Genomic DNA, 17,770 nt, shown 5'->3' on the forward strand with positions numbered 1-17,770 from the left:
ATGTAACCTACGTTTTTACGTATGTCACATACGTTTTTTTGTCAGTTGGTATTTTGGACATGTATGAAGTGTAGTCTTAAAAAAAAATTAGCCATTTAGTGAGCCGGCGTGGTTTGGCCCACTTTCTTTCCTATAAAAATTGGGATTGGGGCTTACCTCATCTCAGCTCCTCCTGAATTTATCCGTACTTATGTAATATGTAAAAATGTTCTTACTTTCTTTAAAAATTAATTGTTCCAAACCCGAATTATTTTCGTTTCAGTACGGTAGCGAATACTACAGTATTTTGCTGAGTGTGTTATTCTCTAATAATTACAGTATATACATACGTGTGTGTGTGTGTGTGTGTGTGTGTGTGTGTGTGTATTTGCCGCGCAAGTTTTACGTCAAGCATATTCTAACTTATTAACCTATAGTGCATATTTATTTAATGGAATGTATTGTAGGAACTCAACCTCATTTGGCATGCAAGCTAATTAGATACAGCTTATTCGGTTGCAGTGATTAATTACTCTATAGGTAGCCTATATATAGCTACGTGGAAATACTATGAAAGTTCTTTATTGATCAGAAAGCGTGAATATGAATATTTCAACCAGATCTACAGTGTATCGGCTTATTAATATTGGATTGGTGCATAAGTTCGTAGCGTTTTGTGAATTCAATCGGTGCATAAGTTCGTAGCAATTTGTAAATCAAGGTATCTTTTGTTCACGTTACGTTTACAATTCTACAGTAAATAATTAATACTAGCACAAGTGGTTATGTGAAACATTGTATTCTATTCTTACACTCGAACAACACAATATTCAGTTAGTCAGCAATGTACTCCCTCCCATTGTTCAAGACCATCTGCCAACATTGCGAAAAGCGTTAGTAGGTTGAGTGGTAGCTTTTTTTTTTTTTTTGCACAGTCTATATGAAATGTCTAGAAAAAGTGAAAAGAGTTCGTTACTTACAGTATTTTAATACACAAATTATGCAAAGTGTCCGTAATAAAGGTGAAGATATATGTTTATTACTTAATAGTATTTTTATTATACACAGTCTAAGTGAAATGTATATAAGAACGGTGAAAATAAAAATATGTTCGTTACGTACAGTGTTTTATGCAGCCTATATGAAAATCTATATAAAAGGCGAAAATAAAAATGACTTGTTTACTTACAATACTTTTTTTTTGCACAGTCTACGTGAAATTACCCTAAAAAATGAATTAAAATCTTTAAATTTTACGTCCCACTCAAAGGAAAATTACTTTAAAAAGGTGGAAACAAAACTAATTACCTTAAAAAGGTGGAAAGTAAACTAATTACCTTAAAAAGGTGGAAACAAAACTAATTACCTTAAAAAGGTGGAAAGGAAACTAATACCTTAAAAAGGTGGAAACAAAACTAATTACCTTAAAAAGGTGGAAAGGAAACTAATACCTTAAAAAGGTGGAAACAAAACTAATTACCTTAAAAAGATGGAAAGGAAGCTAATACCTTAAAAAGGTGGAAACAAAACTAATTACCTATAAAATGGCGGAAACAAAACTAAAAAAGCTTGAAAAAGTTGAAAACAAAACTAATGATCTTAAAAACGTGGAAACGAAACTAATGATTTTTAAAAGCTGTAAACAAAACTAATTACCTTAAAAAGGTGGAAAGGAAACTAATTACCTTAAAAGGTGGAAAGGAAACTAATTACCTTAAAAAGGTGGAAAGGAAACTAATTACCTTAAAAAGGTGTAAAAAAAACTAATTGCCTAACAAAACTAAAAACCTTGAAGAAAAGTGAAAACTAACTTGGAGATAGAAGCAAATGGCAGAATGGAGAACCAAGAAATGAACTCAACGTTAAGATTTTCAATTTTGTATTGAAAGATTCACATTTTCTTGTTGCACAAAGTCTGAAGAGAGAGAGCATATTCCCTGACTGATGTTGAATTGATTAACTTTGTTTTAACAGAGTAGCTGTTACGAAAATGACTCGTTCATTTAATCATGCTGTGTCGTTTTCAAGATCAGAAATCGAGATTAACATGCATACTGAAACTCAATACAATACAGAATTTGGGCCGCGGTGGTTCAGTGGTAGAGCGTTCACCTCTGGTGCTTGGGGTTCCGGGTTCGATCCCAGCCCCCGCCAAGTGAACTTTGTGGTGGACAAACACCGTGTGCGTGGGTTTTCTCGGGGTTCTCCCGTTTCCTCTCACTTTCTTCATTCCACCATTTCATTCATTACTCATCATCACCGTCTCCTTTAGCCTAACCGGCATAACCGTGGGACATAAAACTCAAAGATTTCATTTCATTTCAATACAGAATTTGTCATGTTCTGTACTTATATCAATGAACACACTGAATGTATCGTACATTTTGAATTAAATTTTATGTATAAAGCTTCATATATGTCTATTTGTTGTATGAGAATGTGGCACGAAACGAGAATACCTCGGGAAAATCTACGAACACGATGTTGTCCACCACAGACTTACTTGGCCCGGGATCGAGCTAGGGACCCCATGTGCCAGCAGTTAGCGCTCTACTACTGAGCTACCGTATATATATATATATATATATATATATATATATATATATATATATATATATATATATATATATATATATATATATATATATATATATATATATAACATTCTGTTCCATCGTGAAGTGCCCCATTCCTACCCGTACAGAAAGCAGATAACTATTATGCACTATTCGGCGCTTCATGACTAGTAATCACAATGTCAATAAATTAAAATCGTGTAACGTTCCATGCAGCCAACTTATAACAGAAATGGCAGGCATTTCAAAAGTTGGATTCTTTATGGGACATCCATCGCAAGGGCAAAAAGGGTCAAGAAAAATAATATTTCCTATTAAGAAGAATAGCGTTAGAATTATAAAACTTAAGATGAACTCTAGTTACCCCCTCCCGTCTCTCAGTGCTGCAGATGAGAGAAGATTTAGCACTGTTTATACTCCCATTGGAAAAGTTTTGTCTAGTGTCGTATCCATCGACACGACAATATTGTCTCGTCTCTTCTTGTAGGCACCAGTAGTCTCCTTGCCCCCCAATCAGGGGTAAAAGTGGATCTGAAAATATGGGGGGATGGTAGTAGTGGCATGATGTCACGCCGTTCCCCCTGCCTATCTTTGCCCATTGTGATTCTTTTTAGGAACTGGGGCACGCCTTACAAACTTTTTTGAGGTGGAGGAACCGCGTCCTCACGCGTTCTTCCTCACTTTTACACCCTCCTGCCCCCAATTATTGTGGCTCGCCTGTCTTACGCGCTCTTGGTACGAACTTACTAAAGCAATAGTTTCACGAGTATAAACCAAATACATGAGGAAGATTGGCTTTTCACAGTGGACATAACGTGTAAATTTAATTTTTGCATTTTCTTTTCTAGTCAGAAACTGCATTTTCTACTCAAAAGCTTTAGGCAGATGGTTCAATATTTGAAAATAGAAAATATTTTTAAATTTTCAGATTTGTCAAGCATAAAGGCTTTCAGTTTTAGTATCTTATTCCATAGACAGAGTATTTTGCATCCTGAACATTATAATAACGCGCTATTGTCAACCGCACTGCGGGAAGTCTATCAAGTAGAATGATAAGTAATGTATCAAATAATGATGGTAAGCAGGTTTACCAAACAATAATGATAAGTAGTCAATCAAACAAGAATGATAAGTAGTCTATCAAGCCAGGATGATGAGCAGTCTATCAAGCCAGGATGATAAGTAGTCTATTAAGCCAGGATGATAAGTAGTCTATTAAGCAAGGATAATAAGTAGTCTTATCAAATAAGGATGATAAGCAATCTATCAAGCAAGGATGATAAGCAGTTTGTCGAGCAAGGATCATAAGCAGTTTGTCAAGCAAGAATCATTAGCAGTCTATCGAAGATTTTACGCAGTATAAAGTAAGGATCATTAGCAGTTTATCAAAGAAGAAGAATAAGCAGTATATCAAGCAAGGATCATAAGCATTTTATCAAAGAAGAAGAATAAGCAGTATATCAAGCAAGGATCATAAGCGGTTTATCAAGCAAGAATGATAAGTAGTCTATGAAGCAATGATGATAAGCATTCTATCAAGCAAGGATGATAACCAGTTTATCAATAAGTAGTCTATCAAGCAAGGATAATAAGCAATCTTATCAGTCAAGAATATTAAGCAATCAAGCAAGGATGATAAGCAGCCTATCAAGCAAGGACATTATCTATAATAAACTCCCATAGGAATGCTTAGTTAACCGACGTTTGATTATTCGTATCTTGGGATCAACTGAATAGACCACCTCCATCCACGAACTCAACTCGTAACTTTTCAGCCTTTGGATCGAAAATTTGTCTCTCTCGTGCTTACACAGTAAATATATAAAAGAGTATTCAGTAATCCACAAACGTTAAATATACAGTAGCTATATGAAATGGACGTCAAAATGTATTAATTGTCTGTTCTAACTTCGTTGAATACGGTGTTCGAAGTGGAGAAAAAAACAACAGAAGCGGTATGTTTTACTACAATTTTGACTTCACATACCGCCTATCTAAATGTTGAAATACTGTAGAGTTAGGATATGTTGCTTAAAACATTGCACTTCTATTTATATAATGAGCGAAGACCATTGGGAAACTTCTCTGTAGTTACAGGGGACATGGAGAGACTTTGATTTCCCCCACCAATAACTTTCTGAAAAATAATTTTTAAAAAATCCTCTCATGTTGTATTTTAGAGAATTGTACACGAAAATGCTCAAAAATTAAGCTTTTACGTTAACAATTTCCTGCAGGAAAAGCTCCCGGACCCCTTACTCAACTGAGGGGTATTCCAAACCTCTGGAAGATCCGCCTCTCACAGCAAACAACCCTATATCCGTCCATGCTCAAAACACCAGATTTATATGCATTAAGGCAGGAAGATACATACATACCTGAGAAAGAAATAATTCAATATAAACTAGATGGACTTCTTTGAAGACACCTCATTTTAAAAAACAAAAGGTAGGGAAAAGATTACAAAAATGCTGCTGTTGTCAACTTAGAAATCATTTCTACATAAGAAATAAAATATTTTTACTTGCAAAGCTATTCGTCAAGTACTATGTATAAAAATGGATTTATTAAATGTATTTAACATCAGTCATAGTATGTCTTGATTACTGAAAAACCAGAGTCGGTATGCCATACCACCGCATACCGTCTCATTTTGACCACTAGTTGAATATGATCGTGATTCTATCATTAAAAGATACAAAATTAATGCCGTATAATATTTAGCAACCTAAACAGATATTTCTTCAACACATTATTGCAGAATGTACTTTGGTGTTTCGAATGACGTGTAGTTGGCTGCTATAATATCTTCAGTCTTTTCTGTTGTGGTATCAAAATGTACAACAACTTTTTACAATGCTTTCTTCTATTTGACAACTGTGACATCTTGCATTTCAATAATTATATTTACAGGATGATAACACTGTTATACAAAGCTTTTGTGTTAACAAATTTTGCAAAGTACGTCACAAAAGAGGTATCGCTTTTAAAATGTCTATCATTTTGTGAAAATTGCTAATTTTCATTCACACGAACGCAATTAAGTCTTAATAGTGTGCGAAGTGTTTGTAATATGACAGACATTTCTTGTGTAATGTCGTTCTCCATGTGTTCAACCTTCTTATTATGAACATTATTATTTGCACATGTCTTTGTCTGCAATATGTCCATCGGCAGATGTCTTTTTTCTTTTTATTTTCTTTTTCCTGTTTTTTTTTTTTTTTCCTTTTGCTTTAGAGCGACATCAGAAGCAGGGCCTATACAGGAGCGGGTCTTCACTTTTCTGTAAATTTAGTCCAATTTTAAGAATAATTTTACAAATTTTACACATTAATGAAATACAGACGCTTTCTAATACAAAATATTGAACCATTATTACAATCCTTTACAATTGATGGGGGACACAGAGTAGTTACAGTTTAAACTAGTTCAGTAACAATCAGTGACGTAACTAGGAGGTAATTGGGGCTTGTGCTCCGGGCGCCAGATTGGGAGGACGCAAAATTGCGCAAATATTTGAGGAAACGTTTTGGTTTAGTTAGTCAGGGGGCGCTAAGACGAGTTTTTGCCCCGGCCGACAACTAGCGTAGTTACTTCGCTGGTAACAATTGTGAATATATTTACATATCATTCCCCACGGGAAGAGATAACTGTAGCCTTCCTGTGGTAGAATTAGACATGGTTTCCTCTTATAGTGATGACACAGCTATTAACATATGTTCAACTGTTTGTTTTCGATTGACCAAAACTGGAAACTATTAACATATACGGATCTCTTGTTGGTCGAACATCTATCGAGAGTATTTAAAGGACAATTTTACGAACAAGCTTTTACTCCGGTATTCTTAACATATTTCGAATAATTAATACTTAGTGGTTACTCAAAATTGAAACACAATATTATGTTGTCTTTGCTTTTACCATATTGACTGAAATTAGTTAAATTCGAAGTAACTTTCGGTGTGAGCAATTCAACACTCACATTGGTCACAGTTGTGCATCAGCATTCTGAGAAATTTAGGGATTTTTTGTACTTAGATTTGGATCGAAATGTGCGCAGATTTCACATGAATTGAAAGTATATAGAATATCAATAAAAACAGTCATCATGCATTAGAATGCGTGTATCTTGATACGTTTCCCGCCTAGAGAATGGGTCTGTTTGCAACGCGTTCTTGTCACGCCACAGATAAGTTCAGAGTTACAATACGCTAGGAAACATAGCAAAACGCCACACCACTAACAAATCCCTGCAGGGGCGGATCCAGGGGGGCTATCTGCCCCCCAGAAGAGGAGTATTTTATATATTTTTTAGTATTTTATATATAAACAAAACCCATCCCAGAGTTTGGAACTCTTAAAAGTAGCTCTAAGTGGCAGTATTACAACCCACCGCCCCCTCCCCCAGAAGTGCGTCCTGGATCCGCCCCTGAGTCCCTGAAACACTTGTTCGCGTGTTGCAACTAAGCACTTCAAATACCCGCCACAAATAGCAATGATCTCATTTGATGTATTGGTTGACAACTAACGTCACCTACGCGACAAAGCCAATAAGACGGCTATTGCATTAGAACGTTAACGTGAGTGCTAGCAGAAAATACTTTAAAGGCCAGCCAAGTGCATTGTCGGGAAGCGTGCCAGGATATATAAAATGCACTTTAACGGCAGCAAAAAAAAAAAAAAAAAAAAAAAAAAAAATCATTTAAATTGAAATGAAACTTCTTGAAACACAAGATTAGTAAAAACCATAATGAAAGAATATTGTATACATCCACAAAAGAAAGAAACATGAAGCGAAATAAGAAAATAAACATCCATGTGGAAAAACAACAAATTTTGATATCATTTGACAATATTCAGATATACTGTATAAGAAAAAGATACTATCTTTAAATTTATGTAACAAAAGCAGTAAGTTCTCCATACAACCAACGGGCAACAAACTACGTATTGTCAACAGAAGTGAGAGCACGGTAGCTCAGTGTTAAATCCCTTGATCTTTGGTAGGTGGGGTCCCTGATTCGATAGACTTCCAAGTAAGTTTGTGATGGACGTTGTTTTTTTTTCAGGGTATTCCCGTTTCCTCCCACATTTCTATTCCACCATTTCTTCCATTATCATTTCACTTCTCTTTATCATCCGTTTCTCTTAGCCTAACGAGTATGAACATGGGGCGTTAAACTGAAAGAAAGCTTTTGTAATCAGAAGTCATAAAAAAAAAATATTTTTTTCTCTCATCTCAAATATAGACCGGATAAAATTTAGAGTCGAGACGAGACGATACATCTACAAAATTTGAGAGACGACACAGAATGTTTTGAGACTAGACGATTTTATTTCTCGTCTCGTTTGTAGGCAACACAAGTCTTAAATTAACCATACTATTGATTTCATGTGATAACCATATTATCTTCTATTATCTGATTCATTTATATAGCCTATATAAATAAATATCATTTACCACAATTACAATTCAAAATTACCAATTTACATTTTTAGTAAATAACTGAATAGTACTTACACAAATTGGTTATTAGTATTAATTTTAATATTCTGACAATTATAACTTTAATTTGTCCAATCTTCTCTTGTGTATTTAAAATATTAACTTAATAATTATATATTTAATATATAATTTTCTTTTAACGCAACAAAATAAATAGTATTGTATCATTTTAAACGTATGCAAGGAGAGGGGTGGTCACAACGCTGGTAAACGCTTAGTTCGTAATTGAAATTTTACTTTCGTTTCTTCCAGCAATTTTATATTTGAGATTGCATAATTTGTGCCTCAACAGTTTAATAGAAGTGTGAATAAAATCAAGAGTGCCGATTTATTTGTAACTCGGGGGGGGGGACATTCATAAAAATACATATAAAAAAATTAATATTCAGAAAAATATATGGGGACCCACATGAGCATTAGGGAGGCCGGTCCCCCAGGATCGGCGCCCTTCAATCAAATTAACTGTGACAGCGAATTGAATCAAGGGGAAAGCATGGAGCGAAAATTCTGGATTTTGAAAAAAGTTTTGAATTCGTCGACGAAACGGCCAATATGACGTGACTTGAGATAAATTCCCGATCACTTCCCTTCAGAGTTCCAAAAATAAAATTAAAAAATCTTTAAGTTTTACGTCCTACGGTTATGCCGTGTGGGCGGGCTATAGGAGACGGTGATAATGAGAAATGAATGAAACGGGAGAACACCGAGAAAAACCCACGCACACGGTGTTTGTTCACCACAAAGTTCACTTCGGTGCGAGCTGGAACCGAACCAAGAACCCCACGTACCAGAGGTGAAGGCTGTACCACTGAGCCACCACGTCCCACTTCAAAGTTCTAGTTAAATGGCAACTCAAGGATTATAATCAAGTAACATCTTCTTAATGAAACATTTGATCAGAGGGAGAATGGTCAGTGATTTCTGGAGGGGATATCTGTTAAAAACAAAATTAATTTTGAAGGTTTTAAAAATGCCTTGGAATGCTGTTTCATCCAGCACTAGCAGCAGTACGCGTTGGTCGCATGGGAAAAATAAAGATTTGGTCAGGTGCACATCCAGAAATTTTTGTTGCGGGCAGTCCAGTATTACAAGCCACAACGTCTATGTAGTATTGAACGAGTATTATTCTGTACTCGATATATAATTGTAAAGTACTTGCAGCTATATTTTCAGAAAAAATAAACATGAACTAGATTGTTTTTATAAGAGAAAGAATACAGATGAAATGTAAAATGTTCATGTTCCATCAGTCATTTCCCTATTAAAAAGAGTAGTTTTATTAAGAAAATGTACAAATGTATATCGAATTAGGGAGGTTTTTTTTGGAGGGAGAAGCCGAATCCGGTGGACCCTCTTCGTGGGTCCCCCCATGGCTTTGATTAATATTCCTAGGCATAATCGGAAACTTTTGATATTGTAGAAATTGCCTCCGTTACCTACCGCCTTTAAACAAGAAATCTTTGAAACTGCTGAAACATGTCTCCCATTATTTCTAATATTTTTCAACGAAGAATCGGAAGTTTTGAGTAGTATAGAAATTACTTTTTTCTCTTTCAGAAGCTGAATTTTCAAAAACGCTGAATGTTATATTTAGTTATTTTTAAATGACGCGTTTATATACTGAGTTTCATCTTAACTTCAAGAATTCATGAGATTTCTGGTACTTTATTTTCTTTATTATTATTATTATTATTATTATTATTATTATTATTATTATTTTTAAAAAAAGAAACCTCCTTTACCCACTTTAGGATACACATTTTAAGTAGAAAAATCCGTAGCTTTCGTGACAAAAAAAAGTTTTCTGTTCAAATTCTACGTATTCAGATATAGTACAGGGTGACACAATAAAACCTTTCACATTTTAAAGGCTAATAAAACAAACAAACAAACAAACAAATACTGCAGCTTGCAACTTGTTTACTGAAAAAATATTATATGATATTGAAAACAGTTTGGAATTACTTTGCTCTCTTCTTACACTTTCCTTAGGAAGCCCAACAGCTGCAATAAGGGGACGCGGTGGCTCAGTGGTAGAGCGTTCACCTCCAGTGCTTGGGGTCCCTGGTTCGATCCCAGCTCGCGCCGTGTGGACTTTGTGGTGGTCAAACACCGTGCTCATTGGTTTTCTCGGGGTTCTCTCGTTTCCTCCCACTTTCTTCATTCCACCACTTCATTCATTTCTCATAATCACCGTTTCCTTTAGCCTAACCGGCATAACTGTGGGACGTAAAACTCAAAGATTTCATTTCATTTCCCGACAGCTGCACAATGCTTGCATGCAGAAAGTTCTCGGGACTGCCAAATAGGTTGTGTCACAGCCACGATATTCCAACGGTGAACCTTTTGTTCGAAAGTTCTCGACTCAGTCCAAAATAGTCTTCCGATCAAAAACATTTTCGCTACGTGGAATACTGAACTTTTAGGTGAAAAGCTCTTTTGTACTATAATCAGAGAACTGCTGTTTTTGAAAAAAATATTCTGATTTCATACGCGTGATGAGATCTTCGCCAAACAATAATGACCAGTGAAAACGGCAGGAGCGGTGAACAGAAAGGATGACCTCCACTTCTCTTGACCCTTCACTGAAAGCGCTACAGTCGATCAAAAAGTGGGTGGTTCTATTGGGTATTCTTTACGATAATTGTATTGCAATTCCTGTGTAATTTCAACACATAATAGAACAGAATAATTTTAGACTGTTTTCATCAATACTATTTTATATATTTCAATAAACAAGTGTATATCTTCAATAGTTTTTGTTTTATTAAGCTTTAAATATGGTAGGCTTTATTGAGTCACCCTGTAGTATGACCCGTGCGTTGATGGCGCTTATACTTTTTTTTTTTTTTTTTAAAGAATGTAATTAAACTTCTAGTATTTCGGGAGGGAGAGAGATTTGACATTCATATTTCTCCTTTGTATAGCCTTTTAAATATCTGCACCAGTTGTAACAATAATGTGTATAAATAATGTAAATGTTGCTATGGACAATGGTCCGGTACCGAAGACATAATTTTCTTTTATAGCCGGGGCCGCGGTGGCTCAGTGGTAGAGCGTTCATCTCTGGTGCTTGGTGTCCCGGGTTCGATCCCAGCCCCCGCCAAGTGAACTTTGGGTTCTCCCGTTTCCTCCCACTTTATTCATTCCACCATTTCATTCATTCCTCATCATCACCGTCTCCTTTAGCATAACCGGCATAACCGTGGGACGTAAAGCTCAAAGATTTCATTTCATTTTTTTTTCTTTTATAGCCAGACCTGTACATTTACGTTGTTAACTTTTGTGACCAGACAGATTTTTCTAGGCAGTTAAAATATAATACGTAAGGACGTCATTATAAATTAGATTTAATTTATAAAGAAGAAATTTTGTGAAAATATAAGGTAAATGCTGAAAAGTATTCGAAAATACATAACCTTAAATCTATTTTATTCTCTGAATTTATTGAACATTCATGAAGTAAATTACTTCTTAAACAATTTAATAATGTTATTTTGAAGAATTTGGGGCAAATATGTAATTAACTGTTCAGAATAGTTGAAGTTAGTAATATAAATTTTACACAGTATAGTGTGCATATTTTCTGTGTCGCTTACACTACTATCTTTGTATATTATTTTCCTATATTACTAGCGTGTATTTTGTTATATTCATGATGTATTTAATAATTGTCTCTTTATTTTTTCAGCATTCGGTTCCTGCTTGAAATTCAAAGATCGCCTATGTATGGTTATCACAGAACCTGACGTTCCGCTACTTTTTGGTAAGTAATTAAAAGCAGCATACTTTATAAACATTTCAAACATCTTATGTACACACTAACCCTCCCATTTTATATTTCCTAGTGTGCTAAAAATTTTAAGGTACTATTTTTAACATTCTATTCATGTAGTTTAGAGGGAAAAACACAAACATATATTATCAGTATCAATCAAAGACATTTTCATGTATCAAGATTTGTACTCAGAATATTAAGTTGTAAATTAATTCAATAAGTATCTTTCTCTCCTTTATACAGTGTATTTCAAAACAACACCGACAACATTATTCTTCCTTTCGGAGTTATAGACTGCCAAAAATAAGAAAATATGATTTTCAAAGGTCCATAGCTTCAAAACTATACGACCTACCGTAGTCCGGTCAAGATTTCACGTACGAACTAGTATGTGCCCTATCCAAATACCAACTATCTCTATAAAAATTGTTGTGGAAGTGCCGCAGGGCTCTGAAACAATGATATTTCGATAGGGCACATATTAGTTCCTAAGTGGTCTTGATCCGACTACGGTAGATCTCATAGTTTTGAAGCTATTGACCTTTAAACTTCATTTTTCATATTTTCAGCAGCCTATAACTTTGAAAGGAAGCATATGTGCATCCAGGTTGGTCTATACCTTTTGTCTTATCTTGGTGTCAGGAATCACCTCCCAAACGTTGTCGGTGTTGTTTTGAAACACACTGTATAGAAACTGTGGAGTGTGAGTTATTTTTCAGACAAAAATACTTTGCAGAACGTAATGCAGATCTTTTTGTTTGTTTGTTTCGTTGTCTTTTAATACTGAAATATCTGCATATAATTTGTCTTTTATAAGCTCTTCTGCCAATTTATGAAGTGATGGACTGTGTTCTATTTGAAGAACAAAATTTTCTAGCACATTTAACCGAAATGTTTTTGCGTCCTTCGTCTTATCAAAATTGTCGTCTTTTTCTTCTTTCTTGACTGTTTTTGTTCTGGATGGCTTGTAATGTCAGCTGGATAGTTCTTCCGATCGATGTGACATATTATGCGAGATAGTAATCGGCCAGAAATAAATTTTATCACATGCACTTTCCTACTTTATCTGGTTACGTATTGAGTGACAAACCTTTCGCATCGATAAATAATTTTAAATTGCGACTTAGTAAGAAGTAACGAAATTTTCGCAGAATGTAGATTGAAAACAAAGTTCTTTTCTCCCATGTGAATGCTCATCGCTATCACTTGGTCAGTCGACGACTTCAGTAAGAAACTACCTTCTCTGTGCGTTCTTTAAAGTCGTAACAAACCGAGATTCTGCCGATTTTAGGGGGGTCAGTAAAAATTTAGGGGGCCCCTTAGACCCCCTGGATAGGGGCCTGGAAGAAAGCAACTGAAATGATTTAATTTTAAATAAATCTTTTAATGTGATTTTGTGGATTTGAGCAGAGACCAAGAAAACTTTTCAAAGTAGGTTTCGTAGCTGTTTTTATAGATTTCTAATTTTGTTTGCAATTTTTGGACATATGCTGACATGTTCTCCTGATTCGCGAAATCCTAGTACATCCAATGCATTATAGAGTAGGTCTTTTTTTCAGACTGGCTCTTAAGTTATGTTTTCTAAGATGCTGAAATGAAAGTTTCTAAATAAGAAATTTGTTGTTCCCAATCGTGTGATCCAATTACAAAATCATATGCGAAAGAAGTTATTACATCAGGAAGGTCTAAAATCATTCGGGGCTTGTGTGATGTAGAGTGTCATACTACACAACGTAAAAATCGATATGATTTTCTTGCGTGATTGAATATTATATATCTAGTACTTTTTGGATTGAGTAAAATTTTGAAATAACTATGATATATTGATAGTCGAGATCACTGCTTTTCCTATTAATATGTATAAGACGTCCGCTGTAGATTGAAATGGAGTACTAAGATATTTCGTGTACGAGTTACATTTTTTGGAGATTTAGTACAGTTCGAGAATCTGAAGAATTCAGTTTCTTGACTGTAAGTAATGAAGAAGAGGATGAGCTGTCACTTATTTGCTTCTTCTATTATTTTCGATTAGCTGTTGAATCTGCTTATCTTTGTGGTCTAACTGCTGGAGAGATAGGCGAAGAAGGGTAATAGAACGTGGCCGCTTTGTAGCTTCGTATTTTATGTACGTTTCCCCTAAAATATCCTATATCTTCCAGAGAAAAGGCAAAGATATCTCAGTACTTATATAGGGTGTTTCAAAACAATACCAACAACGTTTAGGAGGTGATTTCTGACACCAAGATAGGACGAAAAGTATAGACCAACCTGAGTGCACAAATGCTTCCTTTCGGAGTTACAGGCTGCCGAAAATATGAAATAAATGAAATTTAAAGGTCCATAGCTCCAGTACTATGGGACCTATCTTAGTCGGGTTAAGACTTCACTAAGGAACTAATATGTGCGTATCCAAAAATACATGTTCCAGAAACCTAAGGTATTCACGCAACAATTTTTGTATAGGCTGTTTGGCTACGGGTCTGAATTTGAAGTACTGAAAATTTTGATGTACTTACCAACTACCTCTATAAAAATTGTTGCGGAAGTACCGCAGGATTCTGAAACATGGATATTTGGATAGGGCAAATACTAGTTCCTAAATAAAGTCTTGACCCAACTACTGTAGGTCCCATAGTATTGGGGCTATGGACCTTTAAATTTCATTTTTTTCATGTTTTTGGCAGCCTATAACTCTGATAGGAAGCATTTGTGCACATAAGATGATCTATACTTTTCGTTTTATCTTGGTGTCAGAAACCACCTCCCAAACGTTGTCGGTGTTGTTTCGAAGCATTATGTATAACTAATTCCTAATTTTCTGAGATTCTGTCAAATTTGGATTCACGTCGAAGGGATTTATGTTTAAACAATTTTTAACCATTTGTTTTAACCTTATTGGATTTCTTGCTTTATTTTCAATGAGTTTTGTTGCTCGTTATCTTTGTTTAATTCTTCTTTATTGAAATGTATAGTGGCTTCCTAAAATGTCTCTCTGAGGATGCTACTGATGATTTTTTTCTAGCGTGACAGGATAACATGTCGGATTCGAGATTAAAATATCCTAAGGTTATTGTTCGTGTTCATTGTTATATCCTCAAGGCTGTATCGGCCTCGCAACTTATGAGAGATGTGATGGTATAAAATGCTTCTTCATTCTTTTGTTTGGTTATTATCATTGTAAGAAAGAAATGTGAACATGAAGGGATAGTAGGCCCAAAAATCGGGTTGAAATAACACTGCTCAAGGGCTCTAAAGTAATACGAAAAACAAGAGTTGCCAATTTTAAATTTAATAAAAGACGATGTACTTCAGAATTTGATTGTTCTGTTTGAAACTTGTTTGAATGTTAGTTACAAAAGGGATTAGCTTCCAGTTCTCCAGTTCTCTGGTAAATCCTTTGTTGTGCAAAGCGAAATCTAGGATCTGGTATCAATTATTACTGGCAAGGTATTTGGGTCTACAATAACATTAATAATGAGGAGTTGATTCTCTTCGGTGTTAAGATTAGTATCCTTCCTTCGATCGCTAGATGTTATCTCTAAAATAAATTATAAATTTGAGGGAAATTCTTAGTAATTCTAGATGGTAATTCATTGGCCTGTTGGCCGTCCATAGCTTGATGTTCAGTATCTTGTTGATTGTCCATAACCCGCGGAAGTTTGGTATCCCGAACCAAACTTACACGTTTCCCGAACTGGTGTTTTGTCCATACTGCCTGTATCCATGTCCTTTCTTGTAGCAAGAGGCTCATGCTGATATTTTTGCCTTTTTCAAACTTCCTATCATTACCATTAGAGTTGTTGTTATTTCTTCCCTTTTTGTTGTAACTTTCTTTCCCTTTTACCCGCTTCTTTGTTAGGTGTTGTTTCGTCCACCTCTGTTGCTCCTTGCTTGAGTTTTTCTCGTTGCATTTTGTGCTAGCAATATTTGAAACGAGATATCAAGATTTGCTGGATACTCCACATAATGATGAAAACTCTAAATTTACCGTACGAAATATCGGGAATTACTTACTAGAACTCTCAATATTTGATACAGAAAGTTGTACTTACTGGCCAGAACATTTAATATTTGACACAGCGTAGCTATGTTATTGGTTAGAACTTTCAATACTTGATCGAGGTACTGAGGAACTTTATGAGTAGCACCATTTACGCACTAAATCTGACATTACTCGATAGAACTAGCTACATTCATTAGTCAGAACTCTCAACATTTGATACAACATACTTACACTTACTAACCGGAGCATTTAATACGTGGTACAGTGAAGTCACATTTACTGGTAACAACTCTTAATTATTTGATACAAGGTAACCTCATATGTCAATACGTTCAATACTTGATACAACGTCACTATGTTCGCTCGTTAGAACTTGGAACATTATGCATTGTAATTGCTCTTATTTATCTGAATACTCAATACTTGATTCCATGTAGCAAGCTGCACTGCATTAAAACTAGATGCTTCATAGAATTGGTTAATGCGCAGGGGTGCAAATCTGTCTTCAACATTGAGGGGGATGGGTAAGACAATTTCCATATTTTTTAAGCGATGTTCAAAATATTTATCTAGTTGGTAGCAAGTACTACATTAAAACTAGCTAGTTGTACTGCATTAAAACTAGATGCTTCATAGAATTGGTTAATGCGTATGGGTGCAAATCTGTCTTCAACATTGGAAGGGGGAAGGGGTAAGACAATTCCCATACTTTTTAAACGATGTTCAAAATATTTATCTAGTTGAAAAACAATGCTGTGGAGGATCAGGGGACAGAGTTGTCTTGAACATTGAGAGGCGGGCATATTTGAGGCTTATTCTGGAGGACATCAATTTCATCTCACTTTCATTTGTGGCAATCGGACACAAATCATCACATTTGTCCAAAAAAAAAATCAAATCGGATTATTGGAGGGGGACAATCTCCCCAATTCCAAGATTGGAGGGGACATGTCCCCGTCACCCCCGGGATTTGCTCCAGTGTTAATGCGTACTGGTTAGAATTTTCAATACTTGATAATAACTACGAGTTCCACTTACTGGTAAGCTAAAGTATCGTAAAATTTTTGATACAGCGTAGTCACACTTATTTTGTAGTACTCTCAATACTGAAAATCGATTGATTTGCAGTTTGGGATTCCGGAACAGAGATAAAATAAAACGAATGATAGTTATTTATCAAGACTCAGTCCAAGACAATTTACTGTTTTGAAATGTCAATTCTTGATCTTTGTTTTTCGACTTCCATGATCATCAGGAAGAAATGAATTGGAATGATTAAACCTTATCTGTACGCAAAAGTTTATTAAGTAGAGAAAAAAATGAAATCCTTGAGTTTTACGTACCACAGTTATGCCGGTGAGGCTAAGGGAGACGGTGATGATGAGTAATGAATGAAGTGGTGGAATGAAGAAAGTGAGAGGAAACCCACGCACACGGTGTTCCTCCACCACAGAGTTCACTTGGCGGGGACTGGAATCGAATCCGGAACACCAAGCACCAGAGGTGAACGCTCTACGCCTGAGCCACCGCGGCCCCTTTGTTAAGTAGAGAATAAACTGTGATGGTTTAGTGGTAGAGCGTTCATTTCTGGTGCGTAGAGTCCGTGGTTCGATCCGAGCTCGCGCTAAATGAGCTTTGTGGTGGACAAACACCGTGTGCGTCAGTTTTCTTGGGGTTCTCCCGTTTCTTCCCACTTTCTTCATTTCACCATTTTCATTCATTTCTCATCATCATCGTCTCTTTAGCTTAGCCGGCAATACCGTGGGACGTAAAACTCAAAAGATTTCATTTCATTTTTTCATGGAATGCAGTTAACCGTAGAAACTAAAACTTTCAAAGTCTTGTTTCATTGTAAGTATCCAGTGCAAAGCTGTAAATTCGAATGAATTTTCAGTAGATTAACAATTTTAATGCCAAGTTAAATGCTT

At 35.5% G+C, this 17,770-nt stretch overlaps 1 protein-coding gene across 3 annotated transcripts in view; it reads left to right on the forward strand.

Moving 5' to 3' along the window:
• LOC145675726 (uncharacterized) overlaps window positions 1–17,770 on the forward strand; it is a 1,359,799-nt gene that overhangs the window by 725,186 nt on the left and 616,843 nt on the right. For all 3 annotated transcript variants that reach the window (XM_081746346.1, XM_081746345.1, XM_081746348.1), the window contains one exon: window positions 11,753–11,827. The gene's annotated coding sequence lies outside the window, so the exon portion shown is untranslated. The remainder of the gene's footprint in view (window positions 1–11,752; window positions 11,828–17,770) is intronic.

This window comes from Thermobia domestica, chromosome 18 (genome assembly GCF_964235325.1).
Source record: "Thermobia domestica chromosome 18, izTheDome1.hap1.1, whole genome shotgun sequence".
Classification (NCBI taxonomy): Eukaryota; Metazoa; Arthropoda; class Insecta; order Zygentoma; family Lepismatidae; genus Thermobia; species Thermobia domestica.